The sequence below is a fragment of the Stegodyphus dumicola genome, chromosome 3 (assembly GCF_044657685.1).
Source record: "Stegodyphus dumicola isolate Sdum_Otavi_A_Nest chromosome 3, ASM4465768v1".
NCBI lineage: Eukaryota > Metazoa > Arthropoda > Arachnida > Araneae > Eresidae > Stegodyphus > Stegodyphus dumicola.
In genome coordinates, this window is record NC_140770.1 from 174,797,925 (window position 1) to 174,818,609 (window position 20,685).

The 20,685-nt window shown below is 33.0% G+C and overlaps 2 protein-coding genes and 1 long non-coding RNA gene across 4 annotated transcripts in view; 1 reads left to right on the forward strand and 2 right to left on the reverse strand.

The window, feature by feature from the left end:
• LOC146998210 (tetratricopeptide repeat protein 36) overlaps positions 1–20,685 on the reverse strand; it is a 155,211-nt gene that overhangs the window by 116,083 nt on the left and 18,443 nt on the right. The window lies entirely within an intron of this gene.
• The window catches only part of LOC118195933 (lipoma-preferred partner homolog), a 100,898-nt gene continuing 81,869 nt past the window's right edge, over positions 1,657–20,685 (forward strand). For both annotated transcript variants that reach the window (XM_085813652.1, XM_085813653.1), the window contains exon 1: positions 1,657–1,915. The gene's annotated coding sequence lies outside the window, so the exon portion shown is untranslated. The remainder of the gene's footprint in view (positions 1,916–20,685) is intronic.
• LOC146998212 (uncharacterized) lies at positions 13,215–19,532 on the reverse strand. The gene is made up of 3 exons (XR_015040375.1): positions 18,486–19,532; positions 17,535–17,624; positions 13,215–13,791 (listed from the first exon to the last, which is right to left on the reverse strand). It is a non-coding gene; the product is annotated as an uncharacterized LOC146998212 (long non-coding RNA).

The window sequence follows — 20,685 nt, forward strand, 5'->3', positions numbered from 1 at the left end:
GAACATAAATAATCAAGTAGATTTTGGGGAAAAATTATTGTCCATTTTATTTTATTAAAAACAAGAAAAATTAATTTAATACACTATTTATATTATTTGAATGTTATTTGCTAATTATCAAAAAAGGTACTTTTTTAACTTTTTCATTTAAAAATTATAAATTAATGCATGTATTAATTTTCTGAATACATGTTCTGAAGTTAAAATTTTAAAATATTATAAGAATTATGGTATTATTTTATATATTTACTTCTGTTGAACATACATGTATACCGACCGATACAGTTAATGCGAATGTATAGAGGCGCGCATTTATCTCTTTTGCCACACGTGAAAAAATATCAAGGCACTGTTCTGAATATTTAATATAAACTGTTCAGAATTTCAAAAAATATTCTAAATTTCACGCATTTTTTCCAAATAAATTATTTTTAATGTCATTTCCGTTAAATTTCGAATTAATTATATAAGCAATGCTAGTTTTTTTTAAGAGTAAATTTTAAATTCCCTCATTAAAAGATAGATAGAGAAAAAAATGTTCAATATACGAATTTTGTATATATGTAAATAATTTTAGTGAAACTGTAATAGTTTTATAATGTAACATGAAATGCTTGAAAGAGACGAAGCTCTGCGGAAAAATAAGATTACAAGAGTAAGTCTTTAACACTGAGGTAAATAAATGGCTATCTCGCTAAATTGGCGAAATATTGCCAGGACTAACTTTTGTCACGAAATATGGAAAAACAGTCGCCAAACTTGACGACATTTTGGTCCGATCCCTGTATAACTGTAACTGTTATTGTAAATGAACCATATATGTAACTTCAACATATGAAACTTTAACCGTATATGCCTTCGAGTATTTTCGAGAGATGGAAGGTACTAGAGACTTCTAGGGAGCCGATGGAAATCTATATAAGCCCGAAGCGAGCATCAGTTCTCAGTTCAGGGTCGACTACGGAATCTGGAGATAACTCCGTGTGAGCTTCGCTCTTTAGATGCGCTTTGCGTTACGTTGTGTTTAATATTCTTAATACTTGAAGTGCACTGATTTTGCTCTATGATACTGAGAAGAGCTGTACGAGTGCTTTTGTGGAAAGTTCCAGAACTGTAAAGTGTTCTTTTTGTTAAAATAAATTTTATCAAGCTATCATCCGTTCTCTGTGCATTCAATCCAATATGAATCCGACTTGATGCAACATTGCTGAAGATTTTAGAACAAAATTTAGCATTATATAATAATTTGTTTCAAATAGTGGTAGTCTTTCTTCAATCTTTATGAAAACTGAAGCAAAAAAATATGTTTAAAAGTGTTTGTATATTAATGTTTTTCAGAAAAAGTGCTTCGAACGTGTTCTAATATCTTAACTGAACTTATTCTATCGCGAAATTAAGTAAGCCGACTATTTCACATTTATGTTCTGGTGTCAAGAATGATGCTTTGGCAAAAGCAGATGAGGGGCAACGCGGAGACAAATGAATAACAAATACATTAGCTAGGACTGTCGTAATTTTTTATTCCTAAGGCATTCACTTCCTTGTGAAGCGACCGAATTGTCAGCTCAGCTTCGTGACCTCGCGAAACTGATTATGTATCCCGCCTCTCGCGTGGATTATGTTTCGGACGGCTAAGTGGCGCGAGCACTATTTTTTTACAAACGTCTTCTGCGTTGGATGCAAGCTTAAATTTCATTATGAGGTGTTTTGACTGAAAAGGAATTTTTGGGTACTCGGCGCTGCATTCTTGGCAGACGCTCGCTGGATGTGGTAATTTTTTATGGCTCAGTGTTGTGTTGTGTTCTAAGGAGTGCGTTATTGTATGAATTCACTTGATCGTGCTTACTCGTTGGGATATTTTAATAGACTGTTATAATCAGGCGGGAATTCTGATTCTTACTGATAAAGAACTTCGGTAAGTATAAAATGTTTGCAATATCTTTCCCGTTTGTACACACCCGTAAGAGAGTAAATATTTTAGATTTTAGAAATTATAGATTTTTTCTGGATGGGGGATGGCAGAATACTTTGTCGGCCTGTATTTATCGGCATTTTTTCATTTGTAACTAGATACCAAGTATTCGTTGCATAGTATGCTATTTAAACTTTCGTTATCTTTTTGCTAAATAATGAAGAATCTGTATGTATTATTTTCTTCACGTTGTGGAAAGACAGCAGCGCCTACAGCCACCAAATTATAAACACTCATAGTTCTCCACCGAAATCATGGCAACTCTTCGAAACTCTAATTTTGAATTTATTTTTTATTTATTTCATATTTTATGCGAATTTTATGACATTTTTGTTAACAAACTCGGCGATTTAAAACAAATATGTTGCCACTTTGCAAAGCATAGAATATTTTTATATAAGTTTTAAGTTTTATAATTCAGTGATTTAAAACTGTAGAGACATTAGGTATTTTTCTGAAAGCAGGAAACTTGAAAAATGAGCAACGCCCTCGCCGGGAGTCGAACCACGGACCTCTGGAATACGCGCCCAGCGTGCAGACCACCACACCACGAAGGCATGCTAGGAAGGCGGGAGAAATACCCTATAAAACATTTATGTCCCATTTCAGGCTTTCCCAGGTGAGTCTTCGTTTCAGAAAATCTGAAGACGAAAGGCAATAATACTTTGAACGACGTCCAATTACAATCTTTCCCGTTTTCTAGAGAAAAAATTTGATGTGTACACCACATGACTTCCTTGTACGGGCTATTAAATTATACACATTTTTTGCTGCATTTCGTTTAAACTAGATATCCTCGAGTTATTTTAACTTAACCAGTTCCTCATGGCAAGTTGAAAATGACATCAAAAACTGCAGATTCTGAAATTAAATGCTCCGGTCAATTTTTGTCGTACGAGATTCAAAGTCTGTAATTTTATTTCATCATAATGAATATAAAACTTTCCCAAAATGTAAGCGAAGAACACAATAAAAATTAAATTTCGTTATAAGTCTAAAGATTTTTTTTTTTTTTTTTTAATTAGACATCGCCAAAGTATTTTCATCATATTTTCGATATTTAGTAATATTTTCATAGTTTAAAATACTTCTGTAATATGAACTATATGACTATGAATAATGGTTGCCAAAATAAAGCCAGGTAAAGACTTAAAGAATAGAAAGTAGTCTCAAATTGTCAGGTCTGTGGAATAAGTAGGACTGAGAACTGTAATATTTTTTTTTCTTTGCTAGAAGCTGCTTGACAAGAATGGAATTGTGGAACGCTACATTTCCATATCGCGAAAGCTTGTTAATTGCTTGAGTTATTTAATTTTCCGAAGAAGCATTTCTGAACAACGCTCAATGCTAGCATTCGAAGAGACATGTGACGAACTTATTGTAACTGTCAAACGCTTTCTTTGTCATCCGTTCGGGAATACGAATGGCGACCGCGTCTGGATTTATCATCAAAATATATCCGTGCATCACAAAATCGCTTCTTCGAATGAAAAACTTCATCGTGTTCATGCTTGATCTCCACGTGCTTTACTGCTTTGCTCAACACTTTAGCTCAACACTTTGTTCTACCGCTGTTCTTCAAGACTTTACGCTATTCTTTACTCAGCTTTCGAATGACAGCAAATGTTTACTGGATCAGAGCAAATAAATAATTAAATGTATGGAAAATTTTGTCAGTAGGCAGACCATATTTTGGCAGAAGCAAACTGAAATATCATAGTAATAAATGCTGGTAGTTATCCTTTAGTAGCTTTGCTAGTGTTCATCCAAAAAAAAAAAAAAAAAAAAGTTCTAAAAGTCTGAACAACGCTCAATGCTAGCATTCGAAGAGACATGTGACGAACTTATTGTAACTGTCAAACGCTTTCTTTGTCATCCGTTCGGGAATACGAATGGCGACCGCGTCTGGATTTATCATCAAAATATATCCGTGCATCACAAAATCGCTTCTTCGAATGAAAAACTTCATCGTGTTCATGCTTGATCTCCACGTGCTTTACTGCTTTGCTCAACACTTTAGATGTTTCCATTGTTGTTCTACCGCTGTTCTTCAAGACTTTACGCTATTCTTTACTCAGCTTTCGAATGACAGCAAATGTTTACTGGATCAGAGCAAATAAATAATTAAATGTATGGAAAATTTTGTCAGTAGGCAGACCATATTTTGGCAGAAGCAAACTGAAATATCATAGTAATAAATGCTGGTAGTTATCCTTTAGTAGCTTTGCTAGTGTTCATCCAAAAAAAAAAAAAAAAAAAAAAAAAGTTCTAAAATGTTGTAGACACATATCATGGGTAGAGTTCCTCACTCATTTTACGAAATGAACGTTGAGGAACCTACTGAACTATTAAGTGACTTATCGCTGAGTTCAAATAACAGAAGTCGTAGACTCAAGAAAGGTTAACTACCCTTTATTTCACTCATAATAAGATGAACAGTTGGCCACTTACTCGGGCTTATAACAAAGCCTCCACTCGGGTGTAAACTCAGAATAAGAAATAAGAACTAAATTAGAACTTACTAAAAGAGACTTAGCCGAAGCTGACACAGATCTAACGTAGTTGGCCCTTAATGTAACCTAGCCGGCAAATATCAAAAGACACGTAATATACATCCGGGCGGCATATTAGCATTCTGTACCGCTCCACGCGCATAGGGGAAAATACATCCACGGGATTGGGTATGGCTTCCGCTGGCATCATTTCCTCTATGCTTAGGAAGCTTTTGCTCAGGCAAAGAACGTCTATGTCAATACATATTCTTTGGCTTAGGCTCGAAAGTGCACCTCCATACCATTTGTTTACATTTTGATAGCGGTATCGAAAAGATTATTAATTTAATGACGTGCGCTGTATTTTTGGTGTCATGAGATTACACTTCTTGCGGCATTGTAGTGTGGTGAATTTAAAAATTGTAGCGAATTTTTTCCCCTAGAGAGAAAAAGTATTATTTCTTCTAGTCTTCTAAATCCGCAAATGTGTATTAAGTGCAGTGATTTTTAATAAATGTATTCTTAACTTAAAACCGTTCATAATAAAGGTGTGGTGATTATTACTTCATTATTTCACCTTCATTATATATCCATTCTCTGCAGATGTAATGTGGGAAAATATGAGACAAGTCAGTTTTCGCAGATAGCAAAAATGTGAGTTAACGTAATACATAGTAAATTCACTGTTTATGAGTTAGGAAGTCATTATATATATATAATGACTTCCTAACTCATAAACTAGATACAGTCAGTTAGGAAAATTAAAATTTATTTTTGAAATTAGACTACTATAGTCATTAGAGAAATAAAGACACCTATGTTCAAATTGAATAATATTACTTTATGAATATTGCCCATTTTTAATGTGTAATATCTTTCGTACCTTTGTGCAAAAATAGTGTTGATCAGAAGAGGAAATTCCTTTCCTTATACACATGTATTAAATTCAGCGACAATACTGAATGCACTTTTTCATTTCATTTAAGGCAACAGAATATTAGAAATGGGAAAGACATGGACACTAACATGGAAATAACATATTCAGTTGCAAAGGAAATATTTTCTGCAATGTGAAAGGAAACGAATGCAACAAAATTACGATAATAATTTACTTTGAGCACACAGTGCCTTGACAGTTGGGTCGAAATCGTCGGTTAATCCAGTGTGTCTTGGTTTTTGTACTACATTCTTGAACTGGCTATTTATATAATCTACGCGCTTAAGTTTGCGTCTGATATTAACAGCATCTTTAAAGGATTTTATAATTTTATTATTTCATAAAACAGGAAGCCATCTGCAGAACGCTGTAAGTAAATCTTTTCGTCTGGAATAATTGTTAAAAAAAAAACAAACGATAATTTAAACATTTACGTGTCAGTCATGCGCGTCATTCAACGAAAACAAAACCGTAAGAATCTCTCCTAAACGTCAATAAGCCAAGAGAAAGTAATGTCATCGGAAGATACTATATCCAATTACAAGCACGGAGTTTCCCTATGCGCGTGGCGCGGTGCAGAATGCTTATATGCATCCGGGCGTAAAGGGGTTATCACATCTAGCTACGGTCCCCGCTAGACGGAACTCTTCTGAGAAACGAGATTCAGGTAGTTTTTATTGGTTTAACGGTAGGATTCCTAGAAGAAACAGCTCCGCTGGAAGCGAAGTCCCTCCTAGCTACAGAAACGATGTCCCGGCTACGCGGGGTATTTCGAAACTTCATCGAAAATGTAGCGCGTAGAAATCAACCAATCAAACGAAAGTTCTGCTTCTGAAGGATCACGTGATCCCAATCTGAGCGACAATCGATTACTGTTTGGCGTTCAAGTTTGTTTAGTAAGTGAAAATGGTAACCTAGCTACGTAGGTTTCGTCGAAATGTGTGGGTTCTGATAAATGTCCCTTTCGACGTCCAGTCTCGCGTAACGGAAGCATATGTGATAGGGACTTTTAATAGCTTCAAGAGAGATTTAGCCCGAAGGCAAACACGTGCTACTCAGGATTCCTAGCTTTCTCTCTCTCGAAATAAGTTGAACCTTCCTTAAATACTACTTCTAACTCATTTGCATTCAATGCGATTCTAAAAACTCATTCTGGTAGGGAGTTGTAAGTTGAAACAAGAATCGATAGGAAAGTACATCGATAGTAAAAGAACTGTTATAAAAATTAAAGTATACCTTACACATGTATATAAACTTTATTTTATGAAGTGTGTCTTATTATAGGCTGTAAAATTGAGAAATAATCTTTAGCATGATTGATCTTTTGCTTTTGTTGATATTAAAGCTATTGTGTCTGAAAATAGCTCAAATGCCTTACGGAGATCTATAAATTCTTCTAAGCACTAGGAACCCTGGCAACTTAACATTGCACATTAATGAATGCAAAATTTGATGAATCTGATGAACTCCGTCCTCTCAAAAAATGTGCTTGAGATTAAAAGGGAAATCTTGAAAACTCTTTTTAGAAATTAGCTACCAAAAGGTAACTTAAATAATCATTCGTTTTACCGTGAACTGCACGAAAGACGGATAAAAATCTAGATGATGTCCGCAGATTTTTTAACTAGTCGTAGAGAAAGAGAGACAGGAAGAAAAAATTAAATTATTAATTTTCCTTCTGGATGTTCACGTGAAAAAAAGAATTAATTACGTTTCCACTTCACGTTTCGTTCTTGAAAGAGAATTATTTTTTATTATTCTTAAGTTGTATTTTTTATATTTAGTTCATTAGTTTTTTAAAATCAATTTGTTTAATCAATTGTTTTTTATTTTGGCGAGAACTCAAGAGCAGTTTAAAAGCTGATGCTTTCAAAATATTGTGTCATTATTTCCGGGTAAGCCAAAAAGTATTATCCTGTTAAATGATTATAGCGAGCGTTTTAAACCCACACATATTTACCAGTATTGCATTAAATTAAACTCTCACACATCACAGTTCTGTGTGAGCTCCTTTTGTCATGGGACACACATGAAGCAAATTGGATCTGATTAACATGACAACATAGATATTGTCGATTTTGAGTTTATCAAATTCGAATGAAAACGGCGGCACGAAAACTATATCTTCAACAAGCTACCTACACACCCACAATCATCTAAAAAGGAAAAAACAAATCGCAAGAATTGGAGATCCGGCGAATTTACAAGCCAGATCGAGGAACGTTTTATCTTTCGCCTGTTTGGTCTACAGAATATGGATATCTGTAACAAAAGAATCTCTTAAAGATAGGGCTGCCATAAGAAAAATAATCCTGGACCAAATGCCTTTCTGAGAGGGAGGGTGAAGAAAAATGGCGCATGTGACCCAGCTGGAATTTAATAAAAAATATGTTTTGTAATGATATATGTAAAGGGTATACGTAATATACCAAGCGGCACTTGATTGTGATCGCTTTTGTCCATGACTGTTGATTATCACGTTAACAAATGATGACATTAAACGATGAGAAATATTCATCAAAATAGCAATGGAATTTAACTAACTGAATACTTCCAGTGTCCCATAATAATAGTAGCAGTTGATGAATTTAATTTGTCCAATAATAATAATAGTAGCAATTGATGAATGTCCAATAATAGTAGCACTGGAAAAATAAATGTAGAACGCAACATTTATTATTAAAAAAACCAGATTAAATTAAAAATATTACTTCTAATTTTTATTTTGAATTTTCAGATAGTTTTTGAATATTTAGCTCAAAGGGTGTTACACCAAAACGGCTATTAGTCACAAAATGGCATTTTATGTCGTTTCACTTTTTGCGTGGATTCACTTTTCAAACTGTTGCCACCAAATATTATCGCCATGTATTGTATTTAAAGAAAATAAATAATGAAGAATCTGAATGAATGTTGCTGGCATTGTGAAAAAACAACGGCACTTGGAGCCATCAAATTTTGAATAACGTAGTCCTCAAATCGAATATGGGCACGTGGAAGCCCAAATTATGAATTCGAATTTGTTTTATTATATATTTGGAATTTTTGTAAAACTTTAAAACGAATTTTTGATTAACAAACTCAACGATTTCAAAGCGAGCAATGTCAACACTATATGGGGAAAAAAATTCATCTCCAGCGCGCGAGACAGTGTATCGGAAATTCTAAAGATAGGCTGTTTTCAGATATTTTGTGATATTGCTGTTGAATTGAATTTTATGTGGTTTAAATGCGTAGAACACGATATTTAATAAATAAAGGTAACTCACAAAACGTTAAAAAAACGCGCTTTTGGGCGTAATATAAAATCTGAAAGAAACTAGATTTCTTTTTCTTCTTTTTTTCCTAGAAACTGTCAAATTTTCTTCCCCGCCCCCCGATAATTTCGATACTGCATTTTTAACTTGTAGATGGTCGTTGCTTTCCCTACATGCGTGAGCTTAAAATTAGAGTCATGGTTCTTCATGGCTTCTAGCATAATTTGTTGAAATGACGGAACTTTATTATTTAGTATTTTTGGGAGAAATATTATCAAAGGCTGTGTTCACTGCTTCTGTGATGCTTCTTCTGCTAACGGAAATATATCTTAGGTTTTTCAGCTTTTGTCAATAATCTTTGCATTTACGTTCATAGTTTTGTTTTTTCAAAGAATCAGCATTAGCATAAAATACACCTTAGCAATTATTTTCGGAAGCATGTTCCAAAATTCTTGAAAGTGTCATTTTGTTGTACGTGAATTGTTTTGCAGCTAACGTAATTTTCTTTTCTCTTTTGATGCATCAAGACCCGGAAACTCTCATTTTACTTCCTTGCACGAAGTAAAGGAATATTGTAAACGCGAAAAATTTCGGGTATCATACTTCAATGAAAATATCCATTTTGATCGTTCTCAGATCCATTTGAACGTTTTTTTAAATTTTTTAAAATTATTATTATTATTATTATTATTTGTTTTGTTTTGTTTTTTTGTGTCACATCTGCACTTACCCTAAAATAAAGAACTTTTTTGAATAGTTAAATAGATTCAGAAGGGATTTCTCGTTACGTCTCTACGTACGTACGTATGAATGTATCTTGTATAACTCAAAACCGAGTAACCGTAGAACGTTGAAATTTTGTATATGGGACTGCTATAACATGTGGTTGTACAACTCCCTTTTCCGTTGCAGCGGCCGCACTAAACGCATACGGTTTATGTGCATAATTCGTGTAGGAGAAGTTTTCTGTAGGCAAGAGTTTCTAAATTAGTTTGGTTTTCTAAGAAATTTAATTTCCTATTCTTAATTGACATGTAATTAATTTTAATTCTAGTCATTTACTTACTAATTTCTCAAAATTCCACTACTTTAAATTTCTTTTTAGTAATTCAGAACATTTGGTTTTACTTTTGGTTTTGAATTTTACTTTTACTTTTGCCTATATGGATGACGAAACACGAATTGAGTAATTAAAGAATTAGGTTTGGAGGCAACTTCCCCTTGATAAGTCTATCTCCTGCCTGCTCAGCAATTATTCACTGATGCAATTTAATTTTTTGGAATATATTTTTTCATGTTTTTAGATACGTGCACTTACTTTACATATGCTCTTAGAATTTAATTCATATTGTGAATTAGTTCGCAGCAATAATAAATTTTACTTTTATTTTTATTTTTTGCAATTAAAATTTTTTAATTAAATTTTAATTTTATATTAGCTTTATACGAATAGAGAATATTTGTTAAATTCAAATTATATACAGGGTGATTCTAAATTACTTTTACAAATTAAGGGGGGTGATAGTACTTATCCAGATGAGCAATAATTACTATAGAACATATGGTCGCATTCCACGCTGGGAAGGCAGAAAAGAAGAATATTAGAATTCCAATCTGAACTCACAATCGGCATTAGTGGTATGGCCACGCTCCAGATATTCGATCAAGATATTGAATCACGGCTTGCACCTCCAAGTGAGACTATTTTTCTAAACATTTTGCCATTTCAATCGCTCTGACACGTCTTGGAACTTACTCTACCTAACCGCACAACCGCTTCTAGACAACTAGTGCCATATGTATACACTCTGAGGAAAATGTATTCTCTCCACAATAATTACGTAGCGTATTCGGAAACTAAGTACCGTTTCATTCTAGCGCCGTCGCAGTGCTGTGGTAGGCGTTTCGCGCATGCGCACTAGTCTTTCTTGTTCACTGACTTTCAATTGTCGCCATTATGGTTGCTCTATGTTGTGTTTTTAGTTTGCTCTGCACATTCAAAATGTTTAAGACAATTAGTTCTCCCGATGACTGTGAAATTCGTGCCGTGATTAAATTTTTGAACGCGAGGAATGTTAAACCGGCCGAAATTTATCGTCAAGTGACAGAAGTTTATGGTGAATACGCGATAAGTGATGGAATGGTGAGAAAGTGGGTAAGAATGTTTAATGCAGGTCGAACAAATGTCCACGCCGAGGCTCGGAGTGGTCGGCCTTCTGATGTCACCGATGATTTGGTAAGGAATGTTGATGAATCAATTCATGAGAACAGACGCTTCACAATGACAACTCTTTCAGAGGCATTTCCACAAATTTCACGTACTGTTTTGTTCAAAATTGTGTCTGACCGCTTGAATTATCGCAAACTGTGTTCCCGATGGGTTCCAAAAATGCTCACTGATGTTCACAAAACAAAGCGACTTGGTAGTGCCCTGATATTTCTCACGCGGTACAATGATGAGGGAGAAAACTTTTTAAACCAAATTGTGACAGGTGATGAAACTTAGGTGTGTCATTTCACACCAGAATCGAAACAACAATCGATGGAGTGGAGAGACATTCATTCTCCGAAAAAACAAAAGTTCAAAGTGACAATGTCATCACAAAAAATCATGTGCACTGTCTTCTGGGATAGGAAAGGTGTTTTGCTTACTGAATTTCTTCCCAGAGGTGAAACCATTAATGCGGCACGATATTGTGAGACTTTAACAAAACTAACCCACATAGCACAAAAACATCCTTGGGATATCCCAAGGATGTTGCTCGCGGGATATGCGCACATCCTCAGGACATCCCGCGAACCTCCTCCCGAGTGCTTAATGTCACATCCCGGGATATCCTCAGGACATCCTAACCAAGTCCCATCGACAGCGTGCGGGATGTTATTAGGATATGAACTCCTACTTACTACATCCTCAGGACATCCCACAAACCTCCTAAGCACATCCCATTATATCCTAAAAACATCCTATCTATGTCCCATCGACAGCATATGGGATGTTATTAGGATTTAAAGTCCTACTTACTACATCCTCAGGACATCCCGTAATATCCCAATTTCCTCCTAAACTCATCCTCCTGAGCGCTTAATGTCACATCCCAGTATATCCTTAGGACATCCTATCTACGTCCCACCGACAGCGTATGGGATGTTATCAGGATTTGAAACACTAGTTACAATATCCCTTTAACCTCTTAAATACATACTCTCAACTGCTTAGTGTCACATCCCAGTATATATACAGAGGAAAATTCCAGTGAAAGTATGTGAAGGTGTGATGATCTAAAACCTACTTTTTTTATACAGATAGTCTCAAATCCTTCTCCTATGGTTACTATGGAAAAATCAGAAATGTTGAAAATATTTATACAACTTATTTTGTTTTTAAATCTGAATTTGTGAATATATTAAAACTGAGCAAGGAAATTAAAATGAATTATTAATACAAAATATTAAAACTGAAAATTTTGCTTTTATTTTTAAGATATTAAAAATCTTTTGATCATTTTTAAACATCCAATAGCCCCCAAATTGAATTATTCATAATTAAATTGTTTTACAAAATCAGTTTCTAATTTCAATTAATTTGTATTAAAAATTGAATAATAAAATTAGCCATTTAATAATCTTTACATTAATGAATCATCTTTCTTTAAAACATGTAAGGAATTTATAGTGTTTTGATGACACTGTTGGGAAATTGTTAAAAGGAATAAATTGTATTTTTAAAACTAAATCAATTCGTAGCCTCAGAATAAATAAATATGTTTTTGTAACATGAGAATGCTGAAGGCTTTTTTATATATTTAATATTTAGTTGTAAAAATTTGACATTATGTTAACAATTCTTTATATCATTCAAAAGGTAACTCAAGAAGCTCTTCTAAAATTCTATCTTTCTGCTCACACAATTAAAAAAAAAATCTGAAAGGCCTTTGAGTCACTCAAAGAGGCTAAAAGTTTATGAATGCATAGATTATCAATACAGATGGGGCAGTGGAAATAGCAAAACATTTTATAAGATACTGACACCAGAAAGTTATATATCTTCTATATATTTGAAAACTGAAGAAATATATCATGTAATTATGTAGAAATATTAAAATGTTTTCAATTAGATATATCATGAATTAAATGCATTTTAAATCAATCAGATTAAAAATTAAAAAAAGCATTGTTAAGAACTGTGTGTAATGCTTTTAAATAGCTTGGCTTGTTAGTCAATAATATATTAGATTTTAAAGATAAATATGTTAATTTTGCCAAATGGCAAGACTTGAATGAAAAGCGAAACAAGTTTACGACTGACGATATGAAGTCACATTTCAAAACTAATAGCCCTTTTAGATTAAAAAAAAAAAAAAATGTTCTGAAAATAATTTGCAATGGTTCATTCGTATTATTTTACGCAAAATTCAGTAAAATGGAATTTACCCGTTGAAATCAGCACCAAATTAAACTTTGTAAATTCTAGCGCATGTTAAAGGTTGTCTCATCCAGAATTTTATTACTAACCATTCATTTCAGAGGAAAATAAAACAGTAATTGCCATTTATATGACAATCAATATCAAAAATTTAAATCTGCATTTTACGCAACATAGAAAAACTTCAAAAGATCTACTGTTTACCATGCAATTAAGGCATTTTATTCTGCAATCAACTCTACCAATTATTAATTCCATTAAGTATATTAAGTTTACTCTTTCTGCTCAATATATGCTATGTAAAATTTTCCATAAATTTATTAATTTATTTTATTTTGAGGTGAGCTTTTATTCAACTCTCAATGTCAACGAGAATGTTTAGTTCATTTTTTATTCGGTCTCAAAAGAGAAATCAAAATACGTGGATTTATGAATCAAAATACATGAGAAATCACAGTGAGAAAAGCACTGCTACCTTAAATTGTGATTATATATAACAAATGCAGTGAATTATAGTTAAAAAATAGTGAAAATATTTATATTTCTGAACTATTTCATATATAACATTTTCAGTTTCGCAATAGTTTTTATTAATCCAATTTATCACATTTTACTTGAATTCATGAAAAACAATTTTATATCCATGTATTCTTATGTATATAAGAACTCTTGATAAATTGGATCTCTGTCATTGCCTTTCACAGCACCTAAAATAAAAAAAAAAACACTCACAATTACTATATGTGGATATAATTCATAATTAAATTTAAACAAATGACTATTACAATGCAAATTAAAGGAAGCATTTAAAATATTTTAACATTTAATACCTATAAACAGAGTAGCAATTATTTGATTTTTTGATTATAGTAAAATAAACACGAGGGATGCCTTTTAAAATTTTTTATGTCAGAAAATAAACTCAAACCACCAGCTGAACATATGAGCAGTTTTATCAATCAGCCACTGGTAGGTAACCTGGATACTGAATCAACATATAAAGTTGCCAAGATAAAGAGAGAAACAAAATTATGATAATCACATCTTACCTATTCATAAAACTACGAAGGCCATATAGGAAGTAGATTACGTTTCCGTCTGTGTCCGCTAGGGGCGGGGCTAGCGCGGCCATCTTGGGGTCAGAGCGTTGCGCAGCTCAGTCTGCATCTAGCCGTGCTAGTGAGAGGTTTGTGCTGTGCTCCGTTCAGATACTGTGACGGTTTGAAATGTCTGCGTTAACTGAAAATCCTGCGAGCTGCGAGGTGCGCTCAGTAATAAGGTTTCTGACTGCAAAAAACTGTAAACCGATAGAAATCTATCGGCAGCTTTGTGAAGTGTATGGGGACAACATTATCACTGAAGGTGGAGTGCGTCAGTGGGTCATAAGATTTCAAAATGGCTGAACCAATGTTCACGACGAAGATCGAAGTGGGAGACCCAGCATAGTGACCGCCGAACTTCTCGAAAAAGTCGATGCTAAAGTCCGTGAAAATCGAAATTTCACAATAACGGAACTTTCTTTGAGTTTTCCACAAATTTCGCGAAGTTTGTTGCACGAAATCATCAGCGAAAAGCTTGGTTACCACAAGTTTTGTGCAAGAAGAGGTAACGAAGTGGTTGAAGGCGCAGGCGGCCGAATTTTTCGACGAAGGAATTTCCAAGCTCGTACATCGCTACGATAAATGCCTTAATTTGTATGGTGACTATGTAGAAAAGTAGTATTTGAGTGTGGCTTTCATCTGTATATAATAAAATTTGTTTCCTATACTTTGTTTATTTTTTATTCCAAAACGTAATCTACTTTCTGGATAGCCCTCGTATTTTAAATTTAATGTGTAGGCAAGTCCAAAAAGAGTGAGAATGAATTTATTTTGCAACACAAAGTAAAGTCTTGCAAGAGCAAAAAAAAACTTGTCTCATGAGATTGGCAAGTAAAAAATAATTAACTGCATCTGGTAACATTTATCTGACAACACATAAGTAATTGTTAGCTACGTGCAGAAAATAAAATCTGATCAGGGGCGTAGCTAGAGGGGGAAGGAGGGGCATCTGTCCCCGGGTGCAGAATCCAAGGGGCGCCAAACTGATGTTAGAACATTTTAGAATTAAATGTTTTCCATCCTTGGCAAGCAGTAGGGGGCGCGAAATCTTCAGTTGTCCCTGAGCGCTGAAAACCCTAGCTATGACTCTGAATCTGATCATGTTAATGCACAGAAATTTACCAAAGAAGTACTTGTAACAGTAGTAAATGAAGATGTGGCTAATCTTTACTGTATGGTACACCTTGGTTTCTGTCTGAAAAAAAATCGCAAAGTGGTTGTTTGTGAAATGTGGAAGCCCATTGCGTCAAATAAGTTTTTCGGTAACCCTAATGTTGATAATGTTGGCAAAAGTAGCCTTTAGGAAAAAAAAAAATTTTTTTTTTTGTCAATAAAAAGGAGTTATTTCAAATATTGCCAACGTGTTGTGATAAATTTAGTTTTGAGCTACTTTTTTTAATAGTAAACCTTTTGTACGGTCCCAGGTTTTTGGTTCTTACCATTCTTTTCAATTGCTGTGTTTGGTTGCACGGAGGTGGTATGGTCTTGTATTTTGAACATGCTATTTATTATTTTGGTGTGGGTACCATCGTTTGAGTATGTCTGAGGTGACTAAGAGACGAAAAATTGAATTGAATTGCTTACCTGGAGGTTGGTGGTGGGAAGCCTTTAAACATATGCATGTGAAAAAAAAGGTACGTGAAAAAAATGACGTTTCATTTATTTTTTGTCTCTGTGTGTTAATTTTTGTTAGAAGATTTGTTGTTTAATGTTTTTATGTTAGGAAATATGTATTTTTGGTAACTTATTCCTCTCTGTTTGTGTATTTTTGGTTGTCTGTATGTTAAGACAGTGGTGAATTTTTTCTGGTAACTATGATATTTTTAACTTTCTGATTTTCTTAAAGTGAAAATAGATCAATGTGTACATGGACAAAGTTAAGGCAGTGCACAATGCCCAGTTTGTGCAGTTCGTTTTAATAGGTTGATGTGTACATGGACACAGAGTTTGTGTATGTCTTTGACTTCTTATTTTGGTTTTGTGTAGCAGCCACCTTGAAATTGGTGCCGATCCTCTCAGGTGACGATCTTGATATAAAAAAAAAGAAACGATTCACCAAGGGTTACAGTAGAGTAAATTTTTACCAAAGATGTTCTACCATAATCACCATTTCAGTGGTTTAAATACTAGTGGAGCAGTATGCAGAGATGAAGATTTGAGTTTTGTTTACACAGCATGATGATTTAGGCACTCCAGCCATTACAGTAAACAAAATTATAATAAACATAGCCACAATAATTGCCCATAAATATTGATGTATAACACTGCATTAACTAATATATTTCTTATGCTAGTATATACAGAATCCTTAATCGAAGGGAAAATCAGAAGACTGTGCATGCATTTTCCTTTAACTGAAACATGGATTTGACCATACAAATCTCAGTCTTACAGGACATGCCACACTATGCAGATAGACAGTAAAAAGTGCTTGCGTTGTTTTTATTTGTTAGAGGTATGAAATAAATATACTTCTAGATTTTAATTTTTTCTTTTCTTGTTTTACATTTGGATTACCTATCAAAAAGTAAGGAATTTTGATATTATTACAATATCGGAGTTAAAATAACAATTATTGGACATGTTAAAGTAATGAAAATTTTAAATTAGGTTAAAAAGTAACCCTTAATGTGGCATATTTTTGAATTAAACTCTATCGACATTAAAAACAACAAAACGTCCCTCTTTATTAAGGACTTTAATTAACTAATTTTAAATACGGAGCTATGAATGAATTTTTTCCCTTGCATGTTATAATAACTGAAACAAAATTACTCTGATACAGTCAAAATTCTTAAATGCAAGTACATAAAATTTACTTTAGCAATTTAAAGAGATGAGACACACTGAACACATGAATAAATTTCTATCAAAGAATAATTTATTAAATTTGGCCCGTTCCATAGTAAACTTTAACCATTAAATTACATTATTACACCATGTTATCAGTTTGAAAAGCAAGTCATATGCCAGATCTTGGATGTAAAAGAAATGCACAAAATAATATACAGATTATTGAAAAATGATGTATACCAATGTTTATAGATATGATTAAATGTAACAGAAAATTTACTGTCACAACCACATTTTTAAGTGAAATGTATTATTTTAACATTTTACAATATTTAAGGTATGGCATTAAATGCAACATTATGTGCCTGGACATAAGTTAGTAAATTTAAAAAAAAAAATAATAATAATAATAATAGTAATCAAAGAATGAATGTCATGAAAAATTTCAAAAACAAGCAGAATTTAATTTAGAAGACCTTTAGACACTTATGATAAATAAATTTGAGAATTCTTCACCCAAAATTAAATTATAATTAACTAAAACCAGTTTGACTGACCTTCTACAAAATCCTTCAGCTGCAATTTTTTCTAGCTTGAAAACCAAATTCTTCTCCACATGGTAATAACATCTTAACCAGTTGAAATTCCTGCAGAAAGTTTGATAACACAGTAATAGAATTAATAGAATAGAAAAATTAACACAAAAGTATAGAACATCATTTAAACTTAACATTATTACAAATTTTGGTGCTTTCTGACTATCTGCAAAGCTGTGAAAATTGGCAAAATGGTTAGTTTACGGTTCATATCTACTGCTCTGTTCACAAGTAGTAATTCAAATAAGCACTATTCATAAGCATTTGATTGAATGACCATATTTTGTCTGCAAGTCGAATCTTAAAATGATATGCAGTTTGAAAAATGCTTAATCCTTTTATAAAATATTCAAAAAAGATTAAAAAAAGGTACTGTTCTGTTATCAGGACCGGGTTCAGAAATGTATTTATGTATGCTTGTATATTTGTATGTATGTGTGTCTACATATACACATCTATGCACATACTTACGAACACAGGTTCATACATTTCCGATTCTGGTCCCAATAACAGAACAGTACCCCCAAAAAAACTTGAATTACAAACTAGATTAAGATAATGTTTCAACCATACATATTTTGGACAAAACAATGCAAACTCTTATCTTTATACAATTGTTCAAACTATTTAACATAAATTTATTGCTGCAATAAAATAATAAGCAATCTGATCACACATATTATTTTGAAACTGAATGCATAAACTAAACTAAAAAAAATTCAGTCATAAACATTTGGATAGCAGGGCAAATTAGATATTTGAAAAGACAGCCAGCCATTGAGATACACGTAATTCACGACAGAATGGTAACAATTCATAAAGCTGTGAAACATTTAACTGTCAAAATGACATAAATAACATAAATTCGAAAAGCAAAAAAAGTAAACATACAAGTATTGCAATTGAACTTACCTTTCATGCAACAAAAAATATCCATACAAGTTAACCTCATGGCGCAGCCATTTTGGATTTCGTTTCAAATCAGTAGAGCTGGAGCAAACCGCATGTATTCGTTACTGAGTAACGGGTACATCGGTTGACTCGAAGTACCGATTCGGTACTCACAAATTCATTTCGTTACTCGCATCTGTTCGTTACTCGCATCTGTCGTACGATGCGGTTTGTTCGAGTACGAATGATGCGGTTTCTATGCGAATACGAATGATGCGGTTGCTGTTCGAATACGAATGATACGGTTGCATCACAATGCGCTCATATTTTTCATAGATAATTTTGAATTTTTTTGGGCATCGGGCAAACTCTTGTTTACATTATGTGTTTTAGTTGAAATACTATTTAGTTGTTGATATTTAAGAAAATGAGCAATTTTGATAGCGTGAAGCGTTATTTTGTATTTGCTTTTTACTATTGCTATTTATGTTTGTAATTTGAAAATTTAGATAATTCATCTTTTTTTTTTTTTTTTTTTCCCTTGAGCGTGCCATAGTCAGATTTTATTGATTTGAAATATTTATATACTGCACTTAGGTATTGTTTATATAAGAATATGTAGGTTAATATAGGTTCTTTACTTCCTTGTATCAAATAAAATGGTAGTAATTATTGTAATCGAGAAAACGTTTGGGTATCATATTTTAACGGAAATATCCGTTTTTGACGATTACGGAATCCATGTGAATTATTTTTTGGGCTGACGCCTGTACGTACGAACACAATGAAAGACTCTCTCTCTCTCTCTTTTTTTTTTTTTTTTCAAAAAAACTTATTGTTAAATGTAATCCCATTTACTCTAAGCTGATACTTATGACTAATGATTATGACTTTATGTTGATACTTGAAAGGGATTTTTTTCGTGATGTGTAAGTACGTATATATGCATTTTGCATAACTCAAAAACGGTTAGTTATAGAACGTTGAAATTTTGTATATGGGTCCGTGATAACATCTAGATGTGCACCTCCCTTTTTATTGCAATCGGTAATACTACCAAACGTAAATATGTATATATATATCAAATAAATTATAATTAAATGTAAATTACACACACACACATACTTTGCTTGATATATATATAATAAAAGCCAAGTAAGGCGAAAATAAAAGCTTTGACTTTTATTTTATTTAATTATTACTAAATAAGTTACTTGACTTTTATTTTCGTAATCATTGGTTGTAGTCAGGACTTAATTTTTAAAATTAGAAGTGCTGGAGCTCTATGGAAGGCAATCAGGAAAGATGAATAAATAAATAAATAAATAAAAATAAATAAAATAAGTATTACAATAATAAAATAATTAGCAACTAGAATATTAAATTATTATTATAATTCAATAAATATTTAAAGACAAATGAAAATTTAATTAATGAATAACTAAGTAATGAAATAAAATACCAAACATCGTCTTGTTTGGGGGCTGTGGCTAAAATTGCAATTTAAGAACTAAGCCGAGCATAAGCTAAATTTAGGCTTTTGATGAGCAAATAATATACTGTTTACCAGAGTATAGATAGAAATTTGGTTATGTAGCCCATTCTTCTAAAACGACGTTTCGTAGCTGCCTTCCATCACCAATTCCTTTTTTTTTTTTTTTTTTTTTTTTTTTTTTCGGTTTCGGTTTTTCGGTTACAGCAAAGCACACTACGGCTATTGCCTACGGGGAGGGAAGCCTTCGTGTAGGATTTTTTAAAGGGAACTGACTCATATGCAAGTTACACACGGGAATAACAATGAAAACGCCCGTGCAGCTAGCCGTTAGCCGGGAATTGAACCCCGGACCGAACTATTAGTGCTCAGCGACTTTACCGCTCGAGCTCTGGTGGGCTCTTTTTTTCTTTTCATTCGCTGTTTAAAAAACGGGTGTTCACGATAAAGTAAGCACATGTTTACTTGAATTAAAATGGGTTAGACGATGTGACTCTTCCTACTTTAATCTCACTTAGCTTTTGATTTCTAATATTGATTCAATGTTTTCTGTAGACAAAGTATTCTGATTAGAATAATAGATTTCAAACATGTTCAAAAGGTGTGTATCTGAATATAATTAGGTTTTTATAACATAGGGCCCATTTTATTATTTTCACATAGTTCTAAAGCAATTGAACCACAGCATCGTTGTTTTGAAAGAAAGTAAAAATGTGAGAAATGTATAAT